The sequence below is a fragment of the Hypomesus transpacificus genome, chromosome 21 (assembly GCF_021917145.1).
Source record: "Hypomesus transpacificus isolate Combined female chromosome 21, fHypTra1, whole genome shotgun sequence".
NCBI classification, from domain to species: Eukaryota; Metazoa; Chordata; class Actinopteri; order Osmeriformes; family Osmeridae; genus Hypomesus; species Hypomesus transpacificus.
In genome coordinates, this window is record NC_061080.1 from 7,201,540 (window position 1) to 7,225,274 (window position 23,735).

Here is a 23,735-nt window from a genome sequence, read left to right on the forward strand (position 1 = left end):
TGGGTGGTAAATAAGATCATGCTACATTGTCCATCTGACTTTAGCCAAAGAAGCTAGAGAGAGGATGTAATGGGAGATTTCCTACAGTAAGGTAGATACTGCTTCAAATTGAAAACGGAGACGATCTTCTGATTAAAGACAAGTTCCTTAACCTCCTTCCTGTTAGGAAGCATTTGTTTGTAGGTAACGAACGATAGACGTAGCTAGTTTCGCCGTTCTATGGCAGCTATGATGACACTCGTAGCTAGCCTTGTAAGCACTCGTTACTAGAATGGCCATAACTTTAAAACAAAAGATCATATTTCAAATCTGTCTGCTGTTCTACATTGTCATTGTCCACACAATTATGTATATATTTATCAACTCTAACATGGCCTGTATCTTGTATTGAAAGTGCTCGAAAATTAGCTTGTCTAATGTATGGTTGACTGAGAAAACATGTTTGTCGAAGTGGAGCGAGCAGATGTTGTGGGAGAATTCCTACTGTATTAGATTTACTGCTTCAAATTGAAAACAGAGAATATATTTACAGTAAAGACAAGTTTCTTAACATCTGTGTTCAATATCGTCAATTAAAATTAAAAACTTTTCAGTTACGAAGCATTTGTTCGTAGTATGGCCAGCTGCAGTAAGCCTTTCCTGAACCCCGGTTATAGCTGACCGTGACGGTCAGCTATAACAGTGTTGAGCTTCGATTTTTTCAGATTTCTGTGAAACTTGCTTAAAGAAAAATGATCTAGCTAGATTATGTACACTTTAAGCTCAATGGACATATCTTGTTTGGCCAAATTGGTCGATTGTGGAAAAAAACTGAACCGTTTTTAGTTGTGGAGAGCCATCGCGCTAGCTTGGAATTGCGTTATCTCACTCATCACTTCAGTAGTCATAACTTTTAAACAAAATAGTCTATCTTAAATCTGTCTTCTGTTCTGAATTCATGACAAAATTACACACATTCCATACACTCTAACCTGTCCTCTATCTTGTATTGAAAGTAGTTAAAAATGAAGTTTTCTCAAAAGGTATTGGCGAAGATTTTTGTCAGAATGGCTCCGTGAAATCGTCTTGATAAAGGATGATTTGCCTAACATAATCATATAAATATTTACATCATTACAAAGCCCTATATCTTGTCTTCAAAATGGTGTAAACAGTTCAGGTATATTATTTGAAAAAGTCTACATATTCAGGCAAGAAAGTGTTAAACTGTGTAAAAAATGTACTCTGAGAAACTGTTCTGTCAGTGCATGACGTCACAATTGAATTTGACTTGAAAATTCTGAATCATTGAAACCCATTCATTTTCTTAAGCACTTAAAACTTTAATAACTTAAAAACGTTTAAAGTTATCTGTGAGAAAAGTAAGAGCACACTAAAGCAGTTCAGACTTTATCAAGTGAAGTTTGAACGGTGTTTCTAGCTTAAACGGTGTGAAAGCAGTAGGCGAGCAAAAAAACGTGTCCGGAAAATAAAGAAAACTAGAGAGGGTACAATTTCTGGGGAAATTGTAGGGTGTGCTTGCTTGCTTCGGTTTCAGGCAGTGGCGGCTGCTGGTCTTTCAAATAGGGGAAGCTCATTTTCGGCTTACATCATATACATTTTCAGTTCACTGGCTAGTTCACCCCTGCGACACTAGCCTAGCCTACTGTATGAATGAATGAACGAACTAAAGAAAAAATATTAAGCCTGAAGGAAATGTGGGAATTAGGTTAAACTAAAACAAGGAATGCGATGTATAATTGTATGAAATATATGATAAAAAATGGCTAGCAATTTCGCCAAGCAAATACCAAGAAATAGGCTGCCGCAGTTTGTCTTTCAACTGCAGTTGCAAAATCCGTGGTGAGACTGAGCTTGAATAGCTTCGGCGAGTTTTATAGTACAAAATCGCTGTCAATCAAAAAGAGATGCAGTCTTTCGACAGACCCTCCAATCATCACGCGGAAACCCAGCGTCCAGACCAGCCCACTCCTCCATTCACCCCAAGAGACGCTGAGCGTCCAGGGCGGGACATAATCGCAGCATTTATCCAATGACCGTATAGTTTTGAAGCACTCAAAACAACTGTTCATAGCAGGCCCATTGAAGTCCATGGAAGCTGAGCTTCCACAGGGAAATGCACTGTGGCGCTACGGGAAAGTATGAGACGGAAATCAGTCAGTCGACCTGCTAATATATGTAGCTGATTCTGAACGAACCAGCCTTCGATATGAACGTGTTCTAACGTATTACAATTTTAAAACAATAGTAAATATTTGACCATCATTTTTTTTTATGTTAGGGGAAGCCGAGCTTCCCTTGCAGTCTTAAAGAAATCACCACTGGTTTAAGGCGGGTCCGTTTTACATTTACATTTAGTTATTTAGCAGGCGCTCTCATCCAGAGCGACTTACAGTAAGTACAGGGACATTCCCCCGAGGCAAGTAGGGTGAAGTGCCTTGCCCAAGGACACAACGTCAATTGGCTCAGACGGGAATCGAACGAGCGACCTTCAGATTACTAGCCCGATTCCCTAACCTCTTTGCCACCTGACTCCCTTCTAGTGATATTTTCAAGCATTTAGCCTACTCATATTGCATAAATCATTAAGAACACTCTTTGAAACAAGCAAACCCGATTTGAAACAAGCGAACCCCCTTTGAAACAAGCGAACCCTCTTTGAAACAAGCCAACCCCCTTTGAAACAAGCTACTGTAACAACGTTGTCACTGGCAGTATTTCAGATGGAATTGTGATTCAAATAGTACCGTCTGCTAACTGAAAATAAGCCCCCCAAAACGTAAATAAGTTCGATATTAATTTAGGGGGACATGGCTAATTCAAAAGCAGTTTGCTAGAGGCAAGCTAGCTGCCGTTGCTATCCACACTTCACTGATTGTTTGAAAGCGCCGGAAATGAGAATGTTTCTTTTGTAAGGGATAATGTATAGAACGCCGGTCATTATCGGGAAAATAAGCCCCGACAGGGCGAACAGCACCCCGACGCGCTCTATGCATTATCCCGCTTATTACACGGCTACTTGCCAACAAAAATAACTTAACACAGTGTGTCTTTTTACAATGTATTTGTTACCATTCGTATTGTTGATCAGCAGAGAAATAGTTTGCCAAAGACGTTGAACTTCATAGACTTTGAACATTCTTTAGGCTTCAAATCAGCTGACGTCGCTAAGCAACAGAGTACGCTGGGGTTGAAAAGTTACCGGACTACTTGCGGAGTGCTACGAAAGACGTGTATCCGAGGCAAAAAGGCCACTTTTCCTTTGACAGCGGTCAAATGTGCATAGCAACGGTCAAATATGAGAAAATGATTCACCGCAGAACGTTGGGAAGCCCCATTCAAGTGAATGGAGCATTCTACAGCATTAAAGAACAGCCGTGTAATAAGACATAATACATTTTAGCCATAGCTGTGGCATTGAAGACAGAACTGTAGCCATGGGCGTCAGCAGCATTTTGAGAGTGGGGGGACACACATTATGCGGGGGGTCTGGGGGTTTCTCCCCTAGAATTTTTTTAGATGTAGTTGCAATTTCCCGCATTCTGGTGCATTTACCAACTATTTACCATAGTTGTTATACATATACTGAGGGGCTGGACATTAAAATATTTTGAAAACTAAACTTCCCAATAAGCAATGGGACATCTTCAACTACCTGTCACCTTTCAGCAGTCACCTCAGCAACAGAGCTGTCTCCACTGCCTCTGCATGCTGCCCCTGCCTCTGATTCACTCTCAATCTCTACCACCTATATCAGGAGACATGGAGATGCATTGAGCATTCTTTTATATTGATGATAATAATAAGCTTAATGTAGATTTTTCATATGAAGATTTCTGAGATGTAAATCATGTTATCAGCATATAAAATTTACAATTGGTATAGGTTTAGTAGCCTAATAATTATGTAGGCTACATAAAAAAAGCATCTCGCTAAAGCATGACTGGACAGTTCAGAAATGATCAAATTTGTGTTCAAACCTGTAGTCTTTTCCACAGATCACATCCTTAGGATGTAGGCTTTCAGAAAATACATGGTTTAGGTGGTTGAATCAGTTTCCCTAAATGGCACAGCCCAAAAAAGTATCAGCCATATAGCCTACTCCATTTAGCAATACCGAATTTATTATGCATGGGCAGCATCCTAATATGGAGAGATGGAAGTGTCTCTTGTCTCATTAGATAACATCCTGAGGGTATAAGCTTTCAGAGGATAGGCTATATGGTTTTAATGGTTGAATCAGTTTTGCCTTCATGTTACAGACTAACATGTAGCAATAAAATTCTGCGAATTGCCAAAATTACAAGTTGAGAAACCTTATTTAAATTGGAAGACAATGCTAGACAAACTAGACAAACTAGCATGTTAGCTAAGGTTAACTCCAGATTAGCTCACAGTTGTTATGGCAATAAAAAAAACACCAGCAATTTATTTTGTAGCTACTTGGAAAAAACATGCTTGTCATCTATTTCTGCCTGAAACAGACGCCTAAATCTGAACACGGCCAAAAGCACAACATATTTCAGACCCAGATTAAGAAATCAACAAATGCTGTTCCACTTGTAATGGGTAAATTAAGTATGGTATAGCCTAGTGCTAGATGTAGGTAAAAAGCTTGCTTATCTAGCTAGCAATAATCATAATGTTTGCAGAAAGATCTTTGTGACTTAACTAACACTATTATAGTCAGAGAATGTCTCATAAGGGTGCTTTGGCCACTGAAGGGAAAACTGGGCAGCTTTGACTTTCCTCTTCGTCGAAAAAACCCTCCTTATGTCCATCTTGTCTGTGGAACAGTCATGTCTGAAGTGCTAGCTACAAGCGCGATGCGTCGATCAAAGAATATGGGAATTAAATCTGCGTGCATGATGCTGTTTTTCTAGAAAACGTGGAGTGGAATTCTATTGCTATGGGTATTCTCCCTACTGATAAAGTGGAACGGATTTGATTGTGAAGCAATGGAAAGATCGCTGGACTGGTTCTCAATCCTGGTCCTCGGGACCCCCTACCCTGCATGTTTTAGATATTTCCCTGCTCCAACACACCTGATTCAAATAAATGGGCCTGATAAGGACCTATTAATTTGAATCAGGTGTGTTTGAGGAGGGAAACGTCTAAAATATGCAGGGCAGGGGGTCCACTGGACTAGTAGACCAGTCAAGCACTAATATTTTGATCGCAAATGTAGAGGGGTCCAAACGGACTGTAGCCTACCGAACACTCGTCGACAACACTGTTGTTGCTGCCGGAAATCGTCAATGGAGGCTGACTGGAGGCTCTCACGTAGCAAATAAATCAACGTTTTTACAGCAACCTACATTAAAATGTCACCACCTTGCTGTCTTCACAATAGTCATATCGTCATAAAATTTCCCTCTCTGTTTTTTCGCGTAAAATTGGACTATAAAATTAGCTATGAAAATACTACCATGACCCTATCTAACATGGCTGCCGCCTAAAAGACTAGGCGGTCTCACGGGCGACCCGCGCTCGCTCAATTTACAAAGACTTTAGCGACCTAAATCAAAAATCCGAGATGGCAGTTCCACTCGAAATCGCTTTCTCAACAAAGCCAAATGGTTGGGATTTTTGGGGGTGGTATTTTTCACTCGTAATCCAAGCTCCAATTTGCAAGATAGAAAGTCTCTATCACGTTGTATCCATGCGTCGTTGCTAACGTGTGTTGACGTGGTGACGTAGCTAGCACAGATTACCCATCGTTGACAAAAGGCACTTTGTCCCCACTGTACTGTCCTCCAAGTGTGTTTCTTAACACATATCGACAGCCAGCCTAACTCTTTTCACAAAGACACGAAGTCAGGATGTAGCGTCCAAGCTCCAAGTTTTTTTAATGAAATAGAGTAAAACTGAAAGTACACAAAAAATAGGTCTTAAAATTATGACATTCAACCACAATCTAATTAGACAAATGAGGGTATAAGTTTCTTGAGGTCTTCGGTGTCGCTTCGTTGAAATAGCTCGGTATGCTAGCATATTTCATGGCAGCAGGAAAAGTGATATACCGATAATCAAAGAAATAACCGAAATTACCAAGATCTATCAAACAATATAATTAACCAAAATAAATCTATAAAGAGTACTTTCAGACTATGCTTTATAAGGAATCGACATAAATACAAAGATAGATACTGTTTGGGATCAAGAGAAGTTTTGTTGCTTGTAGCTACTCTCAACGTAAAAACTTAATTACTTCAGAGCTGGCTTCCGTTACCATAGAAACAACAAACAACCACGAGTCGGCTACAACTGCTGCAAACGACGAACGCAAAAAGACTGAACTCCAAACTGGCCACTAGTTGGCGCCAAACTGCCAAGCCTATTCTCCATGCTCGCCAAGGGCAGAACACCCACAAAAACGTTGTAACCTCCTAAACTGTGCAACGGAACGTAAATCCAAATACAAGCAACTGAATTGCTAGAGACGAACCTTTTGACATCAACGTTGTCTATGTAGTCCAAATATTGACTGAGCCTTAGGGGGGCAAAAATAAATAATAACTACAAAAGGCTGTTCCTGCGAAACAGCAGTGAGAATGCTGAAAACCTGAATGGGGATAGCTGACCATGCTAAAAAAGCTGAACATTTTGTAGAAAGTTATAAGCTGAAGCTTCAAAGCGCCCGAAAGGTATTTTAAATAGGGACTGGAGCTGGACGAAGGCTTAAAACTACAGAAAAGAGAAGAAAAATGCAAAACAAAAAGTGAAAAAAATCAGAAAGAAGAGGAACAATAAATACACATTTTTAAATTTAGCAGAAGATTATTTGCTGGAGTTTCAAAAGGCCAGAAATGTATGTTAGAAAGGACCTGCAGCAAGATGAAGGCAGAAAAGTACAGAAAAGAGAAAAAAAAATGCCAAAGTACTGGCAGTTGGAAGATACTGCTGTGAAAGGTATTTTTGAAAGGACCTGGAGCAAGATGAAGGCAGCAAAAAGAAGAAAATAATAAGAAAAATGCAAAACAAAAGGTAGTTAGTGGTAGCTGATTTAAACTGTTGTATTCTATTTTAGTTAATCCTATTTTATTGCTTTCCTACAGGTACACTTGCACTTACAGATTCATATTGTGTAATTGTAACTTGCTTAACTCTTATGGTTTCTTCCCTTTAGCACTATTTTTTGGTTGTTCACAATGTGCACTTGTTTTTGACTACCCGTAATGCTTTGGGGCTATCTTGTTGTTATTATCAGTGACCTATGCACTTTGTAAAGCTCTCTCTTGGAAGTCGCTTTGGATAAAAGCGTCTGCTAAAAGAATACATGTAAATGTAAATGTAAATACAATCTCAACAGTTGGTGTGTAGCAGAGAGGATAGAGAGACTGATTTGTAACCTTATGCTCATGAGTTAAAATCCCCATTCAGCCTGTTGTTGGCCAAACATGAAGTAGTTTTGCTCTCTTGTTGTCCAACTCTCGATCTTCTAAAGTGTACATGTTTATAATATTTTGCGGAGGAACCCACATCGCTGCTTGCAGCTATATTAAATATTTTTCTTCTCCATGCGCCCCAATATCTCAAAAAGTCCCTTGTCATAAATTTTCTAATTTAGCATATTGATACAACATCCAAGTGGGTACCCCCACACCAAATATGGGCCACATCGGACCATAGGGGGCGCCACAGGCCACGCCCAAAAGTCAGATTTTCAAAGTGATGGCATTTCCACCCCATTGCTTCAATTCTTCTGAAACTTGGTGTGCACGCCTCATTTTTCATGAGGAACAAAAAAGCATCAGGACCCATAAGGTCCGCCATGATGGATTTTCCTGTACAGTGATAATTTGGAAAAACCTTCAAAATTCCTCTTCTCTTGAACCAAAGGTCTAATTGATTTGAAATTTGGTACATATATGTATCATTGACATATTTAAAAATGTTACTTAAGGCAATTGAATCAAGTACAAAATGGCTGAAATGGGTGTATTTATGTAAATGTCCACATTGCCTCAATATGTTTGCGTTACTAAATCAAATGTATTTTTGAAGGATGGTTCAAACCTAATAGGCTTTAAGGTGACATGCCTTTGAAGTACCATGCAAAGTTTCACCTTGATATGTCAAAATATGACTGAATTACAGCTGTTTGAACTTGGACCAAATCTAACAATGCTCGCCATTGGAGAAATAGTTTTTTTGATTATCTTTATTGAATTTTGTGTATTCCATGCCTGGGAATGGCTCAATTGGCTGAGATGTTGTGCTGGTAAGCAAAGGGTTGTAGGTTCAAAACCAATCAGAGGCATAGTTTTTTATTATTTATTCTGACAAAACGGTTTCTAGTCTTCAGATAAATCCTCCGGTTATAAAACATAGCAATGCGTGTTTATTTGAGCCCATCACAACACTCCAATCATCTGTTTAGTGAGACTGTGTAAACCACTGCAAAACAAGTCAGGTTCACCACAGTAGCTAGCTACTTGTAGTCTACGCATGGTAGAGATAACGCTAATGGTTATTTCTAATGAAGTAAATTGATTGTTCAGGTGGATTCCTTGTCTGTTGCACAAATTCATATCAGTAACCTAAGCCAGGACACATCCCCCCTGATGCTAGGCATGATTTGAAATTCCCTTTCATGACAAGTTATGGCACTCCAAACAACCTTTTAAAAAAACTATAAGAAAGTTTTTCTTTACAGCAGCAACCCAGTCATCCCGTTGTCCCATTTTCATAGGAAATGTATAAGCAGTTTCAACTTTGGCTGAATCTAACAACGCTTACCACAGGAGAAACAGCTTACTTTTTAATACAGTTACTGAACATGACACTATTCAACACTGAGAGTAGCTCATTGGGCTGGGATGGTGACCTGTAAAGTATAAGGTAGTAGGTTGGAATCCAGCCATTATCTTTTGGCCTGTCATTATTTTGATTATCTGTTTAGTTCAATAGGATGACATCATTCTGAAATACCATGCACAATTTCATGCAATTTCACCTTGAAATGTCAACCGTTTCTTAACCTTTGTCCCAAAGCTGACCAAAGCTAATACTCTGCCCTTTCTATTCATACGATCTCAACAGTTGGTGTGTAGCAGAGAGGATAGAGAGACTGACTTGTAACCTTATGCTCATGAGTTCAAATCCCCATTCAGCCTGTTGTTGGCCAAACATGAAGTAGTTTTGCTCTTTTGTTGTCCAACTCTCGATCTTCTAAAGTGTACATGTTTATAATACTTGCGGAGGAACCTGCATCGCTGCTTGCAGCTATATTTATTATTATTTTTCTTCTCCTTGCGCCCCAATATCTCAAAAGTCCCTTGTCATAAATCTTCTAATTTGGCACATTGATACTACATCCAAGTGGGTACCCCCACACCAAATATGAGCCACATCGGACCATAGGGGGCGCCACAGGCCACGCCCAAAAGTCAGATTTTCAAAATGATGGCATTTCCACCTTATTGCTCCAATTCTTCTGAAACTTGGTGTGCATGCCTCATTTTTCATGAGGAACAAAAAAGCCTCAAAAACCCATAAGGTCCGCCATGATGGATTTTCCTGTACAGTGATAATTTTGGAAAACCTTCCAAATTCCTTTTCTCTTGAACCAAAGGTCTAATTGATTTGAAATTTGGTACATATATGTATCATTGACGTATTTAAAAATGTTACTTAAGGCAATTGAATCAAGTACAAAATAGCTGAAATGGGTGTATTTATGTAAATGTCCACATTGCCTCAATATGTTTGTGTTACTAAATCAAATGTATTTTTGAAGGATGGTTCAAACCTAATAGGCTTTAAGGTGACATGCCTTTGAAGTACCATGCAAAGTTTCACCTTGATATGTCAAAATATGACTGAATTACAGCTGTTTGAACTTGGACCAAATCTAACAATGCTCGCCATTGGAGAAGTAGTTTTTTTGATTATCTTTATTGAATTTAGTGTATTCAATGCCTGGGAATGGCTCAATTGGCTGAGATGTTGTGCTGGTAAGCAAAGGGTTGTAGGTTCAAAACCAATCAGGGGCATAGTTTTTTATTATTTATTCTGACAAAACGGTTTCTAGTCTTCAGATAAATCCTCCGGTTATAAAACATAGCAATGCGTGTTTATTTGAGCCCATCACAACACTCCAATCATCTGTTTAGTGAGACTGTGTAAACCACTGCAAAACAAGTCAGGTTCACCACAGTAGCTAGCTACTTGTAGTCTACGCATGGTAGAGATAACGCTCATGGTTGTCTCTAATGAAGTAAATTCATTGTTCAGGTGGATTCCTTGTCTGTTGCACAAATTCATTTCAGTAACCTAAGCCAGGACACATCCCCACTGATGCTAGGCATGATTTGAAATTCCCTTTCATGACAAGTTATGGCACTCCAAACAACCTTTTAAAAAAACTATAAGTAAGTTTTTCTTTACAGCAGCAACCCAGTCATCCCGTTGTCCCATTTTCATAGGAAATGTACAAGCAGTTTCAACTTTGGCTGAATCTAACAACGCTTACCACAGGAGAAACAGCTTACTTTTTAGTACAGTTACTGAACATGACACTATTCAACACTGAGAATAGCTCATTGGGCTGGGATGGTGACCTGTAAAGTATAAGGTAGTAGGTTGGAATCCAGCCATTATCTTTTGGCCTGTCATCATTTTGATTATCTGTTTAGTTCAATAGGATGACATCATTCTGAAATACCATGCACAATTTCATGCAATTTCACCTTGAAATTTCAACCGTTTCTTAACCTTTGTCCCAAAGCTGACCAAAGCTAATACTCTGCCCTTTCTATTCATACGATCTCAACAGTTGGTGTGCAGCAGAGAGGATAGAGAGACTGACTTGTAACCTTATGCTCATGAGTTCAAATCCCCATTCAGCCTGTTGTTGACCAAACATGAAGTAGTTTTGCTCTTTTGTTGTCCAACTCTCGATCTTCTAAAGTGTACATGTTTATAATATTTTGCGGAGGAACCTGCATCGCTGCTTGCAGCTATATTTATTATTATTTTTCTTCTCCTTGCGCCCCAACATCTCAAAAAGTCCCTTGTCATAAATTTTCTAATTTGGCACATTGATACTACATCCAAGTGGGTACCCCACACCAAATATGGGCCACATCGGACCATAGGGGGCGCCACAGGCCACGCCTAAATGTCCGATTTTCAAAGTGATGGCATTTCCACCCCATTGCTCCGATTCTTCTGAAACTTGGTGTTCATGGCTCATTTCTCATGGGGAATGAGCAGGTCCGCCATGATGGATTTTCCTGTACAGTGAAAAATTGGGAAAATCTTCAAAATTCCTCTTCTGTTGAACCAAAGGTCGAATTGACTTAAAATTTGGTACAGATATGTATCATTTACATATTTAAAAATGTTACTTAAGGCAGTTGAATCAAAGACAAAATGGCTGAAAGACATGCATTTATGTAAATGTACACATTGCCTCGATTACTTTGTGTCAATAAATCAAATATAATTTTGACTGATGGTTTTTCAAACCTAATAGGGTTCAAGATGACATCTCTCTGAAGTACCATAAACAATTTCACCTTGGTATGTCAATATGATTGAATTAGAGTTGTTTCAACCTTGGCTGAATCTAACAACGCTTACCACAGAAGAAACAGCTTATTTTCTTGTACAGTAACTGAACATGACAATATTCAATACTGAGAATAGCTCAACGAGCTGGAACAGTGACCTGCAAAGTATAAGGTCATATGTTCAAATCCAGCCACACTGAATCTGTGTTAAATTTTAATATATGTTTAGTTAAACAGGATGACATCGTTCTGAGGTATCATGCACAATTTCACCTTGATATGTCAAAAGATCATTGAATTAGAGCTTTTTAAACTTTGGCCGAATCGAACAAGCCATGCTATAGGAGATACAGCTTTCTTTTTTTATACAGAAACTGACCAGGATTTCTAAGTCTTGCGAGTAACTCAATGGGTTGAAACGTTGTCCTGCAAAGGTCAAAGGTTCGAATCCAGACAGTCTTTTGGTCTGTCATCATTTTTATTACTTCTTTAGTTAAACAGGCAGACATCATTCTGAAACACCATGCGCAATTTCATGCAATTTGACCTTGAAATGTCAACCGTTTCCTAAGTACCGTTGTACTCCCGGAACAAGTATGAATAGAAAGGGCAGAGTATTAACTTTGGTCAGCTTTGGGACAAAGGTTAAGAAACGGTTGACATTGCAAGGTGAAATTGCATGAAATTGTGCATGGTATTTCAGAATGATGTCATCCTATTGAACTAAACAGATAATCAAAATGATGACAGGCCAAAAGATAATGGCTGGATTCCAACCTACTACCTTATACTTTACAGGTCACCATCCTAGCCCATTGAGCTATTCTCAGTGTTGAATAGTGTCATGTTCAGTAACTGTATTAAAAAGTAAGCTGTTTCTCCTGTGGTAAGCGTTGTTAGATTCAGCCAAAGTTGAAACTGCTTGTACATTTCCTATGAAAATGGGACAACGGGATGACTGGGTTGCTGCTGTGAAGAATAACTTACTTATAGTTTTTTTAAAGGTTTGGAGTGCCATAACTTGTCATGGAAGGGAATTTCAAATCATACCTAGCATCAGTGGGGATGTGTCCTGGCTTAGGTTACTGAAATGAATTTGTGCAACAGACAAGGATCCACCTGAACAATCAATTTACTTCATTAGAGATTAGCGTTATTACCATTAGCGTTATCTCTACCATGCGTAGACTACAAGTAGCTAGCTACTGTGGTGAACCTGACTTGTTTTGCAGTGGTTTACACAGTTTCGCTAAACAGATGATTGTAGTGTTGTGATGGGCTCAAATAAACACGCATTGCTATGTTTTACAAACAGAGAATTTATCTGAAGACTAGAAACTGTTTTGTCAGAATAAAAAATAAAAAACTATGCCTCTGATTGGTTTTGAACTTACAACCCTTTGCTAACCAGCACAACATCTCAGCCAATTGAGCCATTCCCAGGCATGGACTACACAAAGTTCAATAAAGATAATCAAGAAAGCTGTTTCTCCAATGGCGAGCATTGTCAGATTTGGTCCAAGTTCAAACAGCTGTAATTCAGTCATATTTTGACATATCAAGGTGAAACTTTGCATGGTACTTCAAAGGCATGTCACCTTAAAGCCTATTAGGTTTGAACCATCCTTCAAAAATACATTTGATTTAGTAACACAAACATATTGAGGCAATGTGGACATTTACATAAATACACCCATTTCAGCCATTTTGTACTTGATTCAATTGCCTTAAGGAAAATTTTTAAATACGTCAATGATACATATCTGTACCAAATTTCAAATCAATTAGACCTTTGGTTCAAGAGAAGAGGAATTTTGAAGGTTATTCCAAATTATCACTGTACAGGAAAATCCATCATGGCGGACCTTATGGACTTTTGGGCGTGGCCTGTGGCGCCCCCTATGGTCCAATGTGGCCCATATTTGGTGTGGGGGTACCCACTTGGATGTTGTATCAATGTTCCAAATTAGAAAATTTATGACAAGGGACTTTTTGAGATATTGGGGCGCATGGAGAAGAAAAATAATAATAAATATAGCTGCAAGCAGCGATGCGGGTTCCTCCGCAAAATGGCAAAATACTATAAACATGTACACTGTAGAAGATCGAGACTTGGACAACAAGAGAGCAAAACTACTTCATGTTTGGTCAACAACAATAGGCTGAACGGGGATTTGAACTCATGAGCATAAGGTAACAAGTCAGTGTCTCTAGCCTCTCTGCTACACACCAGCCACTGAGATTCTATGATTAACAAGAGCTCATTATTAACTTTCCATAGAATATTGAAACTCTTCTTGAATCGACATCTTTCCAGACTCTCAGTCAACTAATAACAGTCATATGGGCAACTGGGCTGGGGCAGCGCTCATATTCAGCTCCTTGCAAGAATAGTCTACGACTGTATAGCAGCCGATTCTCTGGTCCGATTAAACTACACAACACACTCAATCAGGGTGACCAACAAGATTATTATAACTAACCAACAATAACATTACAAACATCCAACTGAACGAACACTACAACTGAAATCCCTCGCACGGCTTTTGAAACCAAACTATTTTCCACAAGTCTTTGCGTTTTTTGACATGCCGCACTGCATGCTGGGTACCCAAGGGTGCCGACTGCATGATATGAGTATTAGTGTTTGGTCAGCTTTGGGACAAAGGTTAAGAAACGGTTGACATTTCAAGGTGAAATTGCATGAAATTGCGCATGGTATTTCAGAAGGATGTATGCCTGTTTAACTAAACAAGTAATCAAAATTATGACAGGCCAAAAGACTGTGCCTGGATGCGAACCTGTGACCTTGCGCTTTACAGGACAATGTTTCAACCCATTGAGCTACCCGCAGGGCTGAGAAAGTCTGGTCAATTTCTGTATAAAAAAAGAAAGCCGTTTCTCCTGTAGCGTGGTTTGTTCGATTTGGCCAAAGTTTAAACAGCTGTAATTCAATAATCTTTTGACATATCTAGGTGAAATTGCGCATGGTACTTCAGAACGATGTCATCCTGTTTGACTAAGGAGATAATAAAAATTATGACAGGCCAGAATATAATGGCTGGATTCCAACCTAATACTTTATACTTTACAGGTCACCATTCCAGCCCATTGAGCTATTATCAATGTTGAGTAGTGTCATGTTCAGTAACTGTGTACAAAAGTAAGCTGTTTCTCCTGTGGTAAGCGTTGTTAGATTCAGCCAACGTTGAAACTGCTCTAATTCAATCATATTTCTACATACCAAGGTGAAATTGTTTGTGGTACTTCAGAATGGTGTCATCCCATTGAACTAAACAGATAATCAAAATTATGAAAGGCCATAAGATTATGGCTGGATTCCAACCTACGACCTTATACTTTACAGGTCACCATCCTAGCCCATTGAGCTATTCTCAGTGTTGAATATTGTCATGTTCAGTTACTGTATTAAAAAGTAAGTTGTTTCTCCTGTGGTGAGCGTTGTTAGATTCAGCCAACGTTGAAACTGATCCAATTCAATCATATTTTGACATACCAAGGTGAAATTGTTTGTAGGACTTCAGAATGATGTCATCCTATTGAACTAAATAGATAATCAAAATGATGACAGGCCAAAAGATAATGGCTGGATTCCAACCTATGACCTTATACTTTACAGGTCACCATCCCAGCCCATTGTGCTATTCTCAGTGTTGAATATTGTCATGTTCAGTTACTGTATTGAAAAGTAAGCTGTTTCTCCTGTGGTAAGCGTTGTTAGATTCAGCCAAAGTAAAAAATGCTTATACATTTCCTATAAAAATGGGACAACAGGATGACTGGGTTGCTGATGTAAAGAATAACTTACCTATAGTTTTTATAAAAGGTTGTTTGGAGTGACCATAACTTGTCATTGAAGGGAATTTCAAATCATGCCTAGCATCAGTGGGGATGTGTCCTGGCTTAGGTTACTGAAATGAATTTGTGCAACAGACAAGGGATCCACCTGAACAATCAATTTACTTCATTAGAGATAACCATTAGCGTTATCTCTACCATGCGTAGACTACAAGTACATTTAGTCATTTTAGCAGACGCTCTTATCCAGAGCGACTTACAGTAAGTACAGGGACATTCTCCCCGAGGCAAGTAGGATGAAGTGCCTTGCCCAAGGACACAATGTCATTTGGCACGGGCGGGAATCGAACCAACAACCTTCTGATTAATAGCCCGACTCCCTAACGGCTCAGCCATCTGACCTCCAGTAGCTAGCTACTGTGGTGAACCTGACTTGTTTTGCAGTGGTTTACACAGTCTCGTTAAACAGATGATTGGAGTGTTGTGATGGGCTGAAATAAACACGCATTGCTATGTTTTTCAACCAGAGGATTTATCTGAAGACTAGAAACCATTTTGTCAGAATAAAAATTTAAAAACTATGCCTCTGATTGGTTTTGAACCTACAACCCTTTGCTTACCAGCACAACATGTCAGCCAATTGAGCCATTCCCAGGCATGGAATACACAAAGTTCAATAAAGATAATCAAAAAAGCTGTTTCTCCAATGGCGAGCAATGTCAGATTTGGTCCAAGTTCAAACAGCTGTAATTCAGTCATATTTTGACATATCAAGGTAAAACTTTGCATGGTACTTCAGAGGCATGTCACCTTAAAGCCTATTAGGTTTGAACCATCCTTCAAAAATACATTTGATTTAGTGACACAAACATATTGAGGCAATGTGGACATTTACATAAATACACCCCTTTCAGCCATTTTGTACTTGATTCAATTGCCTTAAGTAACTTTTCTCAATATATCAATGATACATATCTGTACCAAATTTCAAGTCAATTAGACCTTTGGTTCAAGAGAAGAGGAATTTTGAAGGTTTTCCCAAATTATCACTGTACAGGAAAATCCATCATGGCGGACCTATGGGTCTTTGAGGCTTTTTTTGTTCTTCATGAAAAATGAGGCATGCACACCAAGTTTCAGAAGAATTGGAGCAATGGGCTGGAAATGCAATCACTTTGAAAATTGACCAACTTCCTGTTTGCTGGCTTAACGGCACATTTTGATCGCCTTTAGCGGGCAAACGGTTTCGAAAATCAAAACACCATGTGGTAGCTTTTGTGAGGCCTGGTCTGAAGATAATCTCTGCCAAATTTGGTGAAGATTGGACAACATGTGTAGGAGGAGTAGAGAAGAAACGTTTTTCAATGAATTCAAAATGGCGGCCGCAACAAATCGGCTAGTATCACAAATGATTATGAGTCACACACGGGATGTCCCAAGATATCATGAGACAAAGGAATCACTTAATAAAAGCAAACAAATCAATAGTCATTGGCCAAAACACATTTTTGCTTCCTGCGGCCACGCCCAGTGATCATATGACACCAAATTGTGTGGACATCCTCAAAAGAGGGTTCTGAGTCATCTTACCAAGTTTGGTGTTGACATCTCAAAGATTTGCCGAGATTTGAACCAATTTCCTGTTTGGTTGCTTTGTTGCCAATTTTGATTGGCTGTACCGGACAAACGGTTTTGAAAATCAAATATAAAAGTAATGCCTGATTGAGGCTTGCTCTGACGATGATGTGTGCAAATTCTGGGGAAGATTGGAAAGAAATTGTAGGAGGAGTAGGCTTTCAAAGATTTTCGATAAAACCGGAAATTGTGGAAAATCTATACAACCGGAAATTGACGTTATAGGGTGCGTTGAACTCGTCTTGATCCAGGGAATCCAAAGGTCTCTCATTTTTGAGTCATACGGTTCAAAAGTTACGTGTGTAAACACAAGTCCTACTTTGACCCGTTGGTGGCGCTAGAGTGGTCTAATGTGAGACATGAAACTTGGTGTAAGTATAGAAGTAACTGTCCTTAATGAGTGTGCCAAATTTCACAAAAGGTTACCATATGGTTCTAGGGGCTGCCATTGACTTCCATGGTACAAGAATAAAAATTAAAAAAAGAATAAAACTAACAATAACAATAGGTTTCCTCCTTACGGAGGAATCCTAATAATAATAATAAGAAGAATACCAACAATAACAATAGGTTCCCTCCTACCGGAGGAACCTAATAAGAATACCAACAATAACAATAGGTTCCCTCCTACCGGAGGAACCTAATAACAATAGGTTCCCTCCTGATGGAGGAACCCTAATAGGTATGCAGAATAACAATAGTGTTTTTGCTTGCAGCAAACACACTAATAAATAATAAGTATGCAGAATAACAATAGTGTTTTTGCTTGCAGCAAACACACTAATAACTAGAGAGGGTACAATTTCTGGGGAAATTGTAGGGTGTGCTTGCTGGCGTCGGTTGCAGAGGGGTCTGTTTTTTAATTAAGCAATAAGCCCCAAGAGGCCGTGTTTTACGCTGATTTTAGAAAAGGTAAGGGGAGTTGTTAGGCACGACGCGAAATTGCTTTTCTAAAACTTTTACTATAAATATTTGATATGGTTTCATCAATAAAAACAATTAAAAACTAAATTGTTTAATAATAAACCGTCATTCTTCCGCTACTACAAAGTATAGTTCCTACATAAATCGTTGCCACGCAACAGCCAGATGGACATCTTTGCCGTCTTTTTTCAATTAGAAATATTCGATGCGAAGTAATATGGAATGTTAAAGAATGTTATGAGGACAACCTGTGAGGTTATGCTGGATTTTACAACGGCATGGAATGCGATATAGCCAATCACAATCAAGGATGGGAACAACCAGTTTTAGAATGACATTTTTACAACTGATATTTGTGTATATTTTATATAAAAATGCATAGCGTACTTATTTTTTATAAAGATTACATATATTTAAAAGCATAATTTTTGTGCTGCTCATTTACAGCTCAAAATACTAAGAGTGAAGTGTAGAATGAAATAGTTGTCTTCTCATTTCCCCTGCAAGAGGGAATGGTGATCATAGCCGATCACCATTGCAGCCTCATAGTTTAATCAAAACGAATACATTTGGCAGACCAGTGTAACAATTGAGCTAATCTCTGTATCTTAAATGTCCTTTTAAGTTTTTCCCTTCTCGTGATACTTGTAGGCATTTAGCCTAGTCATATTGTATTCATTCATTAATAAAGAACCCCCTTTGAAGGTTATTCTAACAACAACGTTACCCGGCAGTAGCTAGCTCAGATGGAATCGCGATTCAAACAGAACCAACTGCTAACTGAAAAGATGCACCCAAAAGCATTTATTTAGGGGAAAAATCGCTCATTCATAAAAAGTTCACTGGTGGCGATCATTGTCAATAACAACGCAAAATGCGATGTAGCACTGTGTGGAGAAGTTGCACCGGTCAATTGTACTACTACAGCAGCTGTACAGTACTAGACTACTGCTGTGTTCATCTTGGTAGCGATTGCGTTGGTTGAATCGATGTAACATTCCGTTGTACGGTTTAGGCTGAAATTAATTATTTTCATGAACAGATTGACAACGTTTAGGCTGTGGCAATCAAGTTCAGGTTAGTCAGATAGTTTCACCGATTGAAAGACTTTTGATTTGAGTAAGGGGAGCGCCGATCATGTACTGTCGCCGTTTGACTTCCTAAACAGCTGTGGAGATATTTTTGTTAGCTACTGTACCGGTGTCTCGAGTAGGCTACAGCGTTGCAGTGAGCTACACTGGTCTGAAACCACAGGTAATTATAATTTCACCGACAAATCGTCTACTTGTAATATAATGTCATAATAAATCCTACAACGAAAATATATTAGTGAGGAATGTTTGTTTTACTGATTGAAAACAGATGCATCAGATGGGCAACAGAGGCTAATGATGCTAATGCTTAAGTGAAATAGTAGACAAATGTTTCCGAAAGTAGATGTAGTTCCTCAATAATATCAGTTTATATTGTATATTAAACTTTTGTTAAATTGTGTTTCATATCACAAAGTTAAATGAGTAAATTATCACCCTGCCCTGGCCTCTTTGCTTGTGGCGTTTCTGCAGCAGCCTTGCAGTAAAGCAGTTAGCCTAGCTATCTCAAAGAAGTTAACAAGCTGCTAAACTCCTGTTCTGCTAGAGATAGTCACGCGATATTTCGTGAAATTAGTGACGTCAGTAGCGTCAGTGACTGTGGCTACCAAGTTAGCCACCGTTAGCTTCACTTTTGCCACTAAAACTTAATTCAAACCTAAACCATACAACGGAACATAAATCCCAATAGAACCAACGCAATCTAGACCAAGATGAAAATGTTGACACCGACGTTGTCCATGTAGTCTAAATATTGAGGGATCCTTATGGGGGCGAAAATAATAATAAATAATATATATGTGAGAGAACAAAGGTTGTGCTCTTGCCGAAGGCAAGCACACCCAACTAGAAAAGGCTGTTCCTGTGTCGTGGTAGTTTTTGCAGACAATCAATTGTTCAAGCTGAAGTTGGGTGAAGTATAGGCCCAAAACTTCTTTCACACCTGCGAAACAGCAGTGAGAATGCTGAAAACATTCTCACTGCTGTGAGATGCTTTTTTTTTTTGAAAGTTATAAGCTGAAGCTTCAAAGCGCCCGAAAGGTATTTTAAATAGGGGCTGGAGCTGGAAGAAGGCATTCAATTACAGAAAAAAGAAGAAAAATGCAAAAAGAGAAATAATTCAGAAGAATTTGAAAATTTAGTAGAAAGTCATTTGCTCACGTTTCAAAAGGCCTGAAATGTATGTTAGAAATTACCTGCACCGAGATGAAGGCAGAAAAGTACAGAAAATAGAAGAAAAATGCAAAACAAAAAGTGACAAAAATCTGAAAGAAGAGAAACAATGCATAAAAATGTGAAAATTGAGCAGAAAATTATTTGCTGGAGTTTCAAAAGGCCTGAAATTTATGTTAGAAAGGACCTGCAGCAAGATGAAGGCAGAAAAGTACAGAAAAAAAAGAGAAAAATGCTAAAGTACTGGCAGTTGGAAGGTACTGTTGTGAAAGATATTTTTGAAAGGACCTGGAGCAAGATGAAGACAGAAAACAGAAAAATGCAAAACAAAAAGGGGAACAATTCAGAAAGATGAGCTGCAGGAAAATTTAGTAAAAAAACAGTTGCTGAAGTCTGGGTTGAACGAATTTGAAGGTATAAGGACAACACTGGAATGACTCAAACTTGCTGGAAAAACGTAGCAACCATTGGTCATTGGCAACAGACTGGCAATATTTCTAAATAGAATCTATGTTTCAGGTCAAGACGGAGGAGAAACTTATCATGCGTGCCTGCCAGTAGCGGAGCCAGAGGGGTGTCCGGGGTGGCACTGGACACACCTGACATCTGATTGGCCACCCCGGGTGCCACCCCAAACTGTAATTCGCTACTGGAAATTTGATGCTGATTGACATTTCATTTGACCTTGTTGAAAGAAGCATTTATTTTGCTGCGTTGTGTGCATTATTAAAATCAAAGAGAGACATTTGTTGTGAGATACAGAAGAATAAGAAGAACAGACAGCAGAATAAAGAATATTTCCACAGCTCCACAAGCTCTTTTCGCAATTGAAAAAGGCCTAATATTTGAAGTAAGTTTTAAGCTTTGCATTGGGTTTAGGTTTTCTGAACATTTTTTATGAATGTTGATTAGCCTACAGTAGCTGTGTACAGTAAGTTAATGTTGGAACTTCGACTCCAGTAACAGACAAACTGAGACAGTCAGTAGAATTGTACTCCGATTTAACATTTTTTTATAATCCGGTTTTAGAACAAAAAAGTGGCTTTGTCTCAAGATTTCTACAGACCGTGCAGCTAATTTAATGCTCAACACTTGAACGGGGGCTTATTACTTGAAAGAGGAATTATTTAGGCTATCTCAGTTACTATCAGGGCTTGGAAATACAGTGACTTAATAAAGTAGGCAAATGGCTAGTAGAACATAACATTTCATAATAATTTCAGTTAATCAAACAGCTGCAAGACCCAGTGAAATGTTATAGGCTACTAGCTCTAGCAAAATAACGCTAGCATCGCTAACAACATTACTAATTCAACTTTGGTAGTGTAACCGAGCTCTTTGTAAGTTCGGTTTAGATCTAATTGTATATGATCCTGTGGACAAAAAGACACGGAAGCTGTCTTTTTTCATAACTTGTATTTTACCACTGCTCTTCTTGACATCGCTATTCGATCAGCCCTCACTGATTTCACAAATGCGTTCAGTATCAAGACTACGGAAACTCCCGAGGGACAAAACACCCATGTCCGTTGTCACATAGAAAAGGTCTGCTACAGCAGGCTATTCTCAGGATTTGCAAGTTAGCTAAATTTATACTAGCCTATATCTTAAATCATTTTGTTGATATAACAATGCATTCTGCCACTAAATGAGTGACTTGGCTTTATTTCTGGACATACTGTCCACAACCAGGGCTGGACTGGGACAAAAAATCGGCCCTGGCATTTTTGGCCCAGACGGTACAGGGGGGTGTTCCATCAACGTCGCTAACGCAAGTCGCGCTAACACGAATAAGTTTCACTTGGGTAAACGTCAACTGTTTCTGATTTAGTCATTCTTGTAATAAGGAATACAACAAGCCTGTTGTGAAATGCACCCCCCCCCTCTCTATTGTCTGTTCTGTATATACCAGCATCAAATGATTTTACTGTACACTGAGGGCACTAGTATGAATAAGCACAGTAAGTTTCAGGCATGTCACACTTTCCTAGTCAGGGTTAGCAGGGGGTGCATTAAGCCTGTCGTGAAATGCACCCCCCCTCTATTGTCTGTTCTGCATATCCCAGCATCAAATGATTTTTACTGTACACTAAGGGCACTATTATGAATAAGCACAGTAAGTTTCAGGCATGTCACACTTTCCTAGTCAGGGTTAGCAGGAGGTGCATTAAGCCTGTCGTGAAATACACCCCCTCTCTATTGTCTGTTCTGTATATCCCAGCATCAAATGATTTTTACTGTACACTAAGGGCACTATTATGAATAAGCACAGTAAGTTTCAGGCATGTCACACTTTCCTAGTCAGTGTTTGCAGGGAGTGCATTGCACTTACATCAAATGGAAAACAAGGCCTGCATGAAATGCTCTCCCCCTGCATACGTTTCTTCCCTTCAACTCAAGCATTATGTACATTTAATGGCATAAATATAATACCAATACATGTGTATGTATAAGGTGGACAAGTCTGAAATCATAATTGTCCATGGTGGGTGTGGATTTACTATGTTTTATTTTTTCATGTATTTAATTGACTTAAACAATAAGAGTAATATTTCCTATCATAAAAAAGGGTTTGATGGTGAGAACATTTCTTTTGATGTTGACACATAGCTCATAAATCTGTTTTAGTACTTGTCTTTTGTAGGATATAGGCATGATGTGAACCTTTGGTCCCTTTTCAGGACAGCTGATAACCTATTCTGGATTAGAAAGCTGTTGTTTTCGACCTGTCTGAGTAACCCACCCTACGCGCAGGCTAACAGCATTAAAATCGCATGCCTTTGAACCTATACATTAGTATGACGAGCCATACCATGGGAAATACTTTGAACCTGCTTCACAAAATACATTTTGTGTAGCAGTAATCATGATCATACTGGGGTATATTTCCTCAGAATGCGATATGTGGAGCAAGAATGTTGGTTCGGGTTCGTTACTATACCGTTTGAAGGACGAATTTTAAGGATTTTGTGTTGAAAATAGCATCTGATATTTACACAGATAAGCGACATCCTTCTCTTGAATTCAACAACTAAGAAAGTATAATGTGAGACTCCTGTCTCCCCTTCTTTTGATTGCGATATCAAGACGACATCTTTCACTCTTTGAATCGCGCGCGCTCCCGCGACGTGAGGGGGTGCCAATCCAGAAAGTCATGCATCGGGTGATACAACACCGGCTCATTTGCGAACGACTGTAGCTGTGGGGCCAATAGACCAATTATCACCCTACTTCAGACAACTGTCAAGCAGGCTCAACTGCGCATGTGGGTTGCAAAAGACGAACTTCTCCCCGTTCTATTACTCTTGTAGTGTCGTTCAGGTCATCATATATCTCTGGCCACTGGATTGCAGGGCTTGATATTAACTTTTTGAGGCTCTTGGCCTTTGGACAAATACATTTAAGTTCACTTGTCTATGCACAAAAGTCACTTGACCCCGATACCCTTAAATAGCCTGTCCAAGTGATCGGGCAAAACTAGCCTGGCTAATGGAGGTCGCTTTCTCAGGCAAATGACGAATGAAACAGACAGGTTAAAGAAATCCGAGATTCTGGCTATCTTCACCAGACTCGT

The 23,735-nt window shown here is 39.1% G+C and overlaps 1 long non-coding RNA gene across 1 annotated transcript in view; it reads right to left on the reverse strand.

Moving 5' to 3' along the window:
* LOC124483186 overlaps window positions 1-23,735 on the reverse strand; it is a 35,657-nt gene that overhangs the window by 11,014 nt on the left and 908 nt on the right. The gene's annotated exons all lie outside the window — the stretch shown is intronic.